At 44.5% G+C, this 10266-nt stretch overlaps 1 pseudogene; it reads right to left on the bottom strand.

The window, feature by feature from the left end:
- Positions 1-4975: 4975 nt before the first annotated feature.
- Positions 4976-9123, bottom strand: LOC112673444 (60S ribosomal protein L8-like; annotated as a pseudogene).
- Between the last annotated feature and the right edge of the window lie 1143 nt (positions 9124-10266).

Here is a 10266-nt window from a genome sequence, read left to right as displayed (position 1 = left end):
GATTGTGCTATGTTGACATTTATTTATTTTTTTGCTTGAGAAAAGATTCCACTGTACATTCCTATCTCCGACACATTTACGTAGATAGATAGCAAGTTGTTTTGTCATCCTGGGTGTCCTCACGTGTGACTACTTTATACTCTGCTGCTGCCTTAAGGCAACCCCTTTGTGGTGCTTCAGTCCTCTGCCCTGGTGGAGCCCTGGTCCCCAGAGAAGAGACACACACTTTCTGGATGAGTGACAACATTTTCCTCGGAGCAAGGCAACGATCTAGATCAATCAAATGTCTTTTCCCACAGGCTCAAATAAAGAATTTCTACTGAATATTTAAAAAAAATTTTTTTTTAATCAGTCAATACTCAAAAAAGTTGTTTTGATTTGGGAGTAAGTTGTATTTTGGCTAATTGGTTTTATGGGAAATGAAGTAAGAAAAAGAGTTCTTATAATAGTAGATATACTAGTTATAATAGTAGGTATACTAGTTATGATTATTATTTTATACACTATTTTGGTATACTTAAAGACAGAATTATACAATACTTTATAGAGTATTTAATATTTGAAAGAAGTTTCACAAACTTCCTCCCCTTCTTCCTGTATAACAAGTTCTTTTGGACCTTGAAGGACAATTTGAAAATCAAAATCCATGCAGAAGTGCACCTGGATGGCTCAGTCGGTTGAGCCTCTGCCTTTGGCTCAGGTCATGATCTCAGAGTCCTGGGATTGAGCCCTGCATCAGGCTTTCCGCTCAGCAAGGTATCTGGTTCTCCCTCTCAATCTGTGATCTCGCTTTCACTCTCCCTCAAAAAGATAAATGAAAACTTAAAAAAACAAAACAAAATCCATGCAGAAAACCATCCAGGGTTGTAAGTTTGAGCCCCATAACGGGTGTAGAGATTAGTTTAAAATAAAATCTTAAAAAATAAAATAAAACAAAATAAAATAATAAAATAAAATCTTAAGGGACGCCTGAGTGGCTCGGTGGTTAAGTGCCTGCCTTTGGCTCATGGCGTGATCCTGGAGTCTCGTGATCGACTCCCACGTCGAGCTCCCTGTATGGGGCCTGCTTCTCCCTCTGCCTGTGTCTCTACCTCTCTCTCTCTGTGTCTCTCATGAATAAATAAATAAAATTTTTAAAATATTAAAAATAAATAAATAAAATCTTAAAAAAAAAAAAGTCCATCCATTTACTCCCCAGCAGACATAACTCTGTCTCTCCCAATGGTAGTCCCTCGGTAATTCACTTGATTGGCGGTTTCCCATTTCCTCCCTCCTGTCCTCCCCCTGGGCTTCCTGGGATCACCTCCCACATAACTATTACTCTGAGTCTTCCTCTCAGAGTTAGTTTCTGGGGTTTCCACGTTAAGAATGACCAATGTATTGGGTCATCCCAGGAATTAGACGCCCTAGTCAGCCACTAAATAACCAGATGGCCTCAGGTTAACCACTTTGGAAAGGGAAGAGGCTGATTAATCTAAGATAGGATTTTTATTCCATATTAGGTATTAAACAGGCTGATTGGACAATTAATCTTTTAAAGAAATCCCCTTATTGTTCCTCTGATCATAAAGGTAAAACATGACCATTGTAAAATTTCAAGAAATAAAAGAAAATAAAAAGAAAAAAATTAACCAACCATAATTCTCTCCTCAGTGATTTATTATTATTACTATTTTAAGGATTTTATTTATTTGTTTATTTATTAAAAAGATTTATTTATTTATTTTAGGGGGCAGAGAGAAAGAATCTCAAGCAGACTCCCTGGTGAGTGCAGAGCCTGATGTGGGGCTTGATCCCCTGACCCTGAGATCATGCCCCAAGCCGAAATCTGGAGTTGGCTGCTCAACTGACTGAGCCACTCAGGTGCCCCTATTTATTTATTTTTTAAATTTTAATTCCAATCTAGTCAACATATAGTTTTATATTGGTCTCACTTGTACAATATAGTGATTCAGCACTTCCATACATCACACCCAGTTCTCATTATGACAAGTGCACTACTTAATCCCCATCACCTATTTCACTTATCCCCCCCTTAAGGTTTTAAATCATGGCTCTTTAATCCTAACTTTTGTGTTTTATTGAGATATAATTAACATATAACACTGTGCAACTTTAAGGTGTACAACATAATAACTTGATTTACATATATTGTGAAATAATTACCAAGAAAGTTTTGCCAACACCCACTCATTTCATATAGTTATAAATTTTTTTTTTTGCTCTTGATGAGAATTTTTACAGATTTAGTCTCTTATCAGCTTTCCTATGTATCCTACAGCAGTGGTAAATACAGTCATCATGTTGTACATTACATCCTCAGTACTGACTTATCTTATAACTGGAAATGTGTACGGTTTGGCCACCTGCTTCCAATTTTCTCACTCTCCAGTCCCAGCCTCTAGGGACCACAAATCTGATCTCTTTTTCTAATCTGAGACTTGATCCCAGTATCCCAGGATCATGACCTGAGCCAAAGGCAGATGCTTAACCAGGTGTCCCTGTGGAGGCCGAGAAAAATCAAGGCCATTCCACCTCAGGTGTAGCATTAGCACAAGTACAGCCATCTTAGGCCCCTGTGAATAAGAGCTGAACTTTATAGGAAAAACTGCAGAATGTCCTCAATGTCCTCGCAAGGAATCCCATATCAGAAAGACAACAGAGCCTACGCCCGTGGTAGAAAGTCCCATATTAGAATGAGAACAGAGCTCAATGCCCTTAAGCCCCATATCAGAATGTAAACAGAACTTGAGAAATTCCTCCACCCCTTCTGAAAATCCCCTAGACCAGCCTATAAAAAACCCAGCTGTAACCCACCTCGGGGGTCCAAGTCCCTGCACCGCTGTGTGGGGTATACTTGGACCCAAGCTTGAGCTTGCTAATAAACCCTCATGCACTTGCATCGGTGTCGGCTCCTTGGTGGTTTCTCAGATTCGCAATCTTGGGCACAACAGTCCCAACATAGTTACCATTTCTATGGTAAGATCTACAATTGCAGAAAGCTTAGGATCAGAGTCCCTCTGCACAGGTATAGTCTAAACACAGAATGTCCTCACTTCTACGTGGAAGCCAAATAGCAAAACAAAACCCAAACTTGTAGGGGCACCTGGGTGGCTCAGTGGTTAAGCTTTCTGCAATTGTTCTTTCGCTGTATGTAGACACAGCTTGATGTAAACTGCTTGTACAGCATCAGGAAGAAATGGCTGCTGGATCCTTACGTAACAGAAGAGGAAATTCTGGCTGGAAACAGGGCTTTCTTCATCAAGCAACAGAAATTACCAGCCAGTCCTTTCAGGCTCAGGCCAGGAGTTTGGGGGTGGGGGTGGGAAAGGAAGTTACAGAATGTAATAGAAAAAAGTAGGAAATGAAAGTCTATAGCCTAGCATGAAGTTTATTTAGGTGATTGGACTATTTTTCTCAAACCGTGAGGACACACACGGCTGAAGCAGGACAGATGTAGTTAGAAAGACTGACTTTTGATCATAAGAAGGCCTGGGGTCTGGGCCATCAGGTAAGGCAGGAATTGGATCTGATTGTGTTTTGGATGAGAACAGAAAACATTTTGCAAAGGTGACATACTTCCAGATAGATTGAGAGCAGGGAGAAACATGGTGAGAAGACAACCCCAGCAAGTAACAGGAACAATAAGGAAAGCATTAGGTCTAAGCCCTAAGGTAAAGACACAAGTTTAAGCCTTTTCTTTGAGAGGAGATCACAGAAAGCCCAAAGGAGGAAGTAGGGAAGGTGAGGCAGGGAGGGAGGAGAGGAAGACTTTTCAACATGGCTTCCTGTTGTGGGACTCTGAGGCTTTGTCTCACTGGCACCACAGCAGAAGAAATGTTGAGCCGAGCCCAGTCCCAGCTATGGAATCATAAGGATGCAAAATATTTGTTGGTTTAAGCCACTGAATTTTCTTTAAGAAGAAATAGGTAACTGACAGAGTGGGGGAAGACGATGTGGTAAGCCCAACGGCCCCCAAAGATGTCCACTTCCAAATCCCTGCAATTTGTAAATATGTTACATTTCAAGACGAAAGAGACTGTGGATGGAATTAAGGGTAAGGATCTTCAAACAGGATTGTCTTGGATCATCTGAGCCTAACCTAATCACGTAAAGCCTTATAAGCAGGGAACTTTCTCTCGCTGGAATCAGAGAGACATAGCAGAAGAAGTAGGAGAGGTTGAAGCTATAAGGAAGATCTGACCTACTTTACTGCACTGGGGGGGACGAGGTGGGGTAGTTGGAAAGCCTAAGTAACCCAAGAAGTCTCTCAAAGGAGCAAAGACTGGCTCTTGGGTGACGACCAGAAAGGAAACTGGGACCCCAGTCCTACCACCATGAGAAACAACTTGGCCAACAACCTGATTGGGCTTAGACGTCAATCTATCCCCGGGCTCTCCAGAAGGGAATAAAGACCTGCCAGTGCCTTGATTGCAGCTTTGTGAGACTTGAAGCAAGGGATCCAGCTGAGCCATGCTATGCCTGGACTTCTGACCTACAGAACTGTGAGATAAGAAATGGGTGTTGCTTTAAGCCTCTGTGTGGTCATTCATTACAGCGGCAATAGAAACCCTATACACCCGATGTGTAAACTGACCACAGCCTGGCAATATGAGCCATATGAACTTCAAGGAGTGTGCCCCAGACTATGGGCAGAGGAGGGAGCAGCCAACTGTGAGGGAGAGTGGAGAAGTCTTTCTGAGGAAGGAGGAGTTTGAATGGTGTTTTGAAGGAGCAGTGTCTCACTTCAGACTTCCTGGGAAACTTGCCCCAAAACAAAGATTTGAGGGCAGGTAGCTGTTTTAGGTGATAATCCCAGGAAATATTAGCAGAGGAACAAGAAAGTGAGGCAGGGGAAGGTAAGAAAACAATAAAAATGAATCACCAAGTGAGTGACCCGTTGTAGGCAAACAGTGTTCAATCCTTTCAGGGGAAAGAGGAGCAGGGAAACAGTGTAGACTATGCCTCAGAACTGTCATATTTGAGGATCAATAGGACAGGAGGATGACCAACTCCTCTCATCATCAGCTAAGAGCTTTTTTCTGGGGGCATTAATTTCCTGATACTTCTGGTGTGTCGTGTATGTATGCAGAGCAGCTACCAGAAACTTCAAAAAGCTCTCAGGCAGAAAGTTGCAGGTGTTGGCCCCTTGAAGTGTGGGTGGCATGAACTTCTGAACCAGTCGGGGCCCAGAGGTAGGGGTAGGACACCTACACATGTGCAAGGGGTGAGGTTTACCAGGCACAGACCAGAGAAGGTGTTCCTGCCAGAGGTACACTACTCTATGAGTAGTCAAACTCATAGAGAAAGGAAGTAGAACAGTAGTTGCCAGGAGATGAGGGAAGGGGTAAAGAGGATTTATTGTATAATAGGCACAGAGTTTCAATTCTGCAAGATGAAAAATGCTGTGGAGATTATAGTGGTGATGGTTGCACAGTGATATGTATATACTTAATACCACTCAACTGTACATTCTCTCTCCTTCTCCCTTTGCCCCCCACCCACCTAAAATGAATAAATAAATCTTAAAAAAAGAGGCATATATAACAAACATTTGTTTATTTTTAAATGTTTTGGTAGGCGCATTTCAATATAATTGGTTTCCTTTGTATCCTTAAATATTTTGTTTTATGAATTTCAAACATTATTCTAAGAAAGAGGTCCACATACTTCACCAGGCCTGCAATAAGTCCACACACACACACACACACACACACACACACACACACACACAAAATAGGGGCCTCTGGGTGGCTCAGTTGACTATGCATTTGACTCTCGGTTTTGATCTCGGGTTATGATCACAGGGTCCTGGGATCAAGCCCCCAAGTTGGGTTCTGCACTCAGTGTACAGTCTGCTTATCCTTCTCCCTTCCTCCCTGTTCCTCCCCCATACCTCCCCCACTCACAGTCACTCTCAAATAAATAAATAAATAAATAAAATCTTTTAAAAATAAGAAAGAAAGGGGATCCCTGGGTAGCGCAGCGGTTTGGCGCCTGCCTTTGGCCCAGGGCACGATCCTGGAGACCCCGGATCGAATCCCACATCAGGCTCCCGGTGCATGGAGCCTGCTTCTCCCTCTGCCTATGTCTCTGCCTCTCTCTCTCTCTCTGTGACTATCATAAATAAATAAAAATTAAAAAAAAAATAAGAAAGAAAGAAAAAGAAATGAAGGAAGGAAGAAAGAAAGTAACAAGTATAATCTGACACGTAGTTGCAGTTATAGAGGGCTTTATTAAGTGTGGCTATATTCTAGGGGTCATGATCTGACTTGTGTGGCATGATACACAATTATCTGATAATAAATTCATACAAGTAAAAGTTCTGACCAGATTTGCTTGCCTGGGTGATAAATGTACAGCGTGGTCCTCAGTCCTCTTCCACCCCACACATCCCCATTAAGAGCTGTGGCTCACCCTGGTGCTGAACCTCATTGAGTCAGAGCCAGGTTTCTTTGGGGACAGATATGCTATCTGTGGGGAAATGCATGTGTGGGTGGAAAAAATCCCTCGGGTTTTCTGATAGCACTCTCTTAACCTCAGCAGCTGCCCTTTCTCTATTCCTTGATAAACATTGTGAAAACAAAAATACTGGTACCCAAGAGGAGCTAGAGGAAAGGTGGTCACTGTTGCTCTTTCTGGAAAAGTAGAATTTGAGCAGACATATTCAAATAAGTGATTATGTTCATGATGAATCTATGGGGATGAATATAAATTCCAGTTGGGTTAGAAAGGGAAGGATTTCAAGCTAATGAGTCAGAAATGCCTAGCTATTCCTGAAATTCTTTTCCTCTACCTCCTGGGGCTTCCTGACCACATTTCCCAGTGTCTCCTGATGTGGGGTGGAACCCTGGGATTTTGGTCTGATTAAAGGAAGTTTGGCAGATGTGAAATCCATCACTTCCAGGCTCAGCTCTTGAAAGCTTCCCACAGGCAGACATCCTCGTTGCTTTCACTCCCTTTGCTGCAGTCTTGGTGGGAGGCCTATAATCGCAAGGGTCAGTGGAAGGACAATGGAGGCCACAGCATATCCCAGTTAAGGATGCATCTTTCCCATTAGCCCTGGGAGAGGCTAGATCCTGCCTAGATCATGTGCTTGTTCTTGCATGAATCACTGTGGCCTGGGACATGAATGACTAGGTCATGATCCCATCCCTGGGGTGACAAATTGGCCCAGTCAGTCTCAAATCAGATGGAGTGTATTGGTTTCTCATCACTGCTATGATAATTTACCACAAACTTAGTGGCTTAAAATAACAAGTTTATTATCTTACAGTTCTAGAGGTCAGAAGTCTAAAATAGGAAATGCTGGGCTAAAATCAGGGTGTTGGCCAGCCTTCCTTTTAGAGGCTCTAGAGGACAATCCATTTCCTTGCCTTCTCCACCTTATAGAATACTCTTGCATGTCACGGCTTGTGCCCAATTTTTCCACTTTTGAAGCCAGTAACATCCATGTCATGCTGTCATCTTTGTAGTTCAAGTTCTGTCTCCCTTCTTCCACTTAAAAGGACATGGTGATTACATTCGGTCCACTGGATAATCCAGAGGATTATAATCCCACTGGATAATCTTCCACATTAAAGTCAGCTGACCAGTGATCTTCATTCCTTCCACAACCTTAATTCCCTTTTGCCTCCAATGTACATATTTATAGGTCCCATGGATTGTGATATGGATATCTTTGGGGGACCTTTATTCTGCATACTACATAGAGCAAACACAACTACAATGAGAAGAGAAAGGTGATTCCCCATTGGAAGGACTGCTGGATAGACAAGAAGCATATGTCCTCTCCCACACCACTTCCAGATTTCTTTCTTTCTTTCTTTCTTTCTTTCTTTCTTTCTTTCTTTCTTTCTTTCTTTCTTCTTTCTTTCTTTTCTTTTTCTTTCTTTCTTCTTTCTTTCTTTCTTTCTTTCTTTCTTTCTTTCTTTCTTTCTTTCTTTTCTTTTTCTTTCTTTCTTCTTTCTTTCTTTCTTTCTTTCTTTCTTTCTTTCTTTTCTTTCTTTCTTCTTTCTCTTTCTTTCTTTCTTTCTTTCTTTCTTTCTTTCTTTCTTTCTTTTCTTCTTTCTTCTTTCTTTTCTTCTTTCTTTTTTTTTTTTTTTGGCAAAAGGACACACTTTATTAAGTCCCTCAAGCCTAGTTCTCCTTCTCCTGCACGTCTTGGTTCCCCGGAGACGCCCAGTCCGGCGGGCAGCAGTGAGACCCACCTTGCGGCCGGCAGGGGCATCTCTGCGGGTAGTAGAGGGTTTGCCCGTGTGCTGGTGGTTGCCACCTCGGGAGGGATGCTCCACGGGGTTCATGGCCACACCCCGCACACGTGGCCAGCAATTCCTCTTTGCCTTGTACTTGCGGTAGGCGCGGCAGCCTTCAGAAGGGGCTTGTCGGCGCGGCCCGGTCCAGCGACCACGGCCACCAGGCTCTGGCGGCAGAGAAATGACCTTCTTTGAACCCGACGGCAGCTTCACTCGGGTCTTCTTGGTCTCCGGGTTGTGGGAGATGACGGTCGCCTAGTTCCCGGAGGCTCGGGCGAGCTTGCCCCTGCCACCAGGCTCTCCAGACAGCACACGACGGGCCCCGGGCACAGTGCCCACCGGGAGCACATGCCCTGCGGCGCTGGGCTTTCTTGCCGCAGCGCACGAACTGGCCGGTGTGTCCGCCCTCGGCGGCGCTGAGCAGCTCCGTCCGCTCCTTCAACCGGTCCGGATCCCAGAAGACGACCTCGGCGAGGGGTGCCCCGCGGCCCGGGTGCTGGATGATGTCCTTCACGATGCCCTTGGTGTAGCCGCGCCGCTCGGAGCACGGAGCCGGCGCCCTTCCTCTGCCCACGGACGCCGCGGCCCCTGGCGGTCCTCCTGCGCTGCTGCTGGGGACGTGACTGGTGCCGCCACTCGGGAAACTGTGTGGAGGCTCCTCAAAGAGTTGCAAATAGACCTGCCCTACGACCCAGCAATTGCACTGCTGGGGATTTACCCCAAAGATACAGGTGCAGTGAAACGCCGGGACCCCTGCACCCCGATGTTCATAGCAGCAATGTCCACAATAGCCACACTGTGGAAGGAGCCTCGGTGTCCACCGAAAGATGAATGGATAAAGAAGCTGTGGTCTATGTATCCGATGGAATATTCCTCAGCCATTGGAAACGACAAATACCCACCATTTGCTTCGACGTGGATGGAACTGGAGGGTATTATGCTGAGTGAAGTAAGTCAGTCGGAGAAGGACAAACATTATATGTTCTCATTCATTTGGGGAATATAAATAATAGTGAAAGGGAATATAAGGGAAGGGAGAAGAAATGAGTGGGAAATATCAGAAAGGGAGACAGAACATGAGAGACTCCTAACTCTGGGAAACGAACTAGGGGTGATGGAAGGGGAGGAGGGCCAGGGGTGGGGGTGACTGGGTGGCAGGCACTGAGGGGGGCACTTGATGGGATGAGCACTGGGTGTTATTCTATATGTTGGCAAGTTGAACACCAATAAAAAATAAATTTATTATTTAAAAAAGGTGCATCTTGGTGCACTTCATCTGTACCTTTATTAAGCACTTTTAGCAGATGTTTGTGATGTCCTATGTCACACCTTCTCAACTCGCCTGATTTTAGCACGCCTTTGACAGTCAGTTTTCATGCTTTGTCAGCATTCTTTATAAAGCTTACGTGGAAACTACTCTGCTTTCTTGAAGACAATGGAAGTTCCCTTGGGAAAATTCCGGTAACTGGAAAGTGCAAGGGAGCTAATGCCCTGGGAGGGAGCAATGTTCATCTAAGGGGGGATGGAATCAACAGTTAAATGCCACAGCCTCCATCCTCTGGTAGAACACTTCTGATGTGCTTTGTCCATGGTTCTTCAGAAGGTCCCAGTGGGACTGAGCCTCAGATGCCCACAGCGGTAACACACTTGTGTGGGCTTTTTGCCCTTCCGTGTTTTTTTTTTCCTTTCTTTTTTTTTTTTTTATTTATGATAGTCACAGAGAGAGAGAGAGAGAGAGAGAGAGAGAGGCAGAGAGAGAAGCAGGCTCCATGCACCGGGAGCCCGATGTGGGATTCAATCCCGGGTCTCCAGGATCACGCCCTGGGCCAAAGGCAGGCGCCAAACCACTGTGCCACCCAGGGATCCCCCCTTCCCTGTTTTGTTCTCCCTACCCCTCACTCCTGCTTCCTGGGATCATCTCCCAGGCAGGCTACCCACACCCACGTCCTTCTTTCAGATCGTGCTTTTTTGGAGGAACCCAACTAAAACAGCACTTACACCTCATGTTTTA

The sequence above is a fragment of the Canis lupus genome, chromosome 24 (genome assembly GCF_003254725.2).
Source record: "Canis lupus dingo isolate Sandy chromosome 24, ASM325472v2, whole genome shotgun sequence".
In the NCBI taxonomy this organism is placed as follows: domain Eukaryota; kingdom Metazoa; phylum Chordata; class Mammalia; order Carnivora; family Canidae; genus Canis; species Canis lupus.
Note: the sequence above shows the minus strand (reverse complement) of the source record. Positions and strands in the feature narration are given on the sequence as shown.